Raw genomic sequence first — 504 nt, forward strand, 5'->3', positions numbered from 1 at the left:
GGGGCTACTGCTTCCCCCCCCCAACCCTGTCCTGGGCCCGCAGCTGATGCCCTCTGCCCAGGGGCTGCAGCGGGGAGAGAAGAAGCCAGGCTGTCCCAGAGACCACACACTTAGGCCAGGCTGTCCCAGGGACCAGGCACACACGTGCCCTGAGCTCGTGGGCACAGGCCGGCAGCACCTGACATCTACCCCCCGTCCCCCCTCACACTGCCCTGAGTGCCCACTCTGCACCAGCCCGGTGTAGTGAGAATGTTCAGGGTCCCACGGTGAGCACGGGGCTCCTGCGGGGAAATGTTCATCTCACATTTAGGTGCAATGACCTGCATTCCCAGTTATGCCATGGGCTCCCCTCAAGAGAGAACAGGGGCCAGGTTCTGGTGCCCTCCCCAGGGGCCATTACTGTGAAGATGTTTTATTGGTACTCACAGTCCACTGCCCAGAAATCCACAATCAGGAGGGCTACGGGGGCCTTCCCCCTGTTCCTGTGCCCCCCATCCCTGGTGC

The sequence above is a fragment of the Geospiza fortis genome, unplaced genomic scaffold, assembly GCF_000277835.1.
Source record: "Geospiza fortis unplaced genomic scaffold, GeoFor_1.0 scaffold2457, whole genome shotgun sequence".
Lineage (NCBI taxonomy): Eukaryota > Metazoa > Chordata > Aves > Passeriformes > Thraupidae > Geospiza > Geospiza fortis.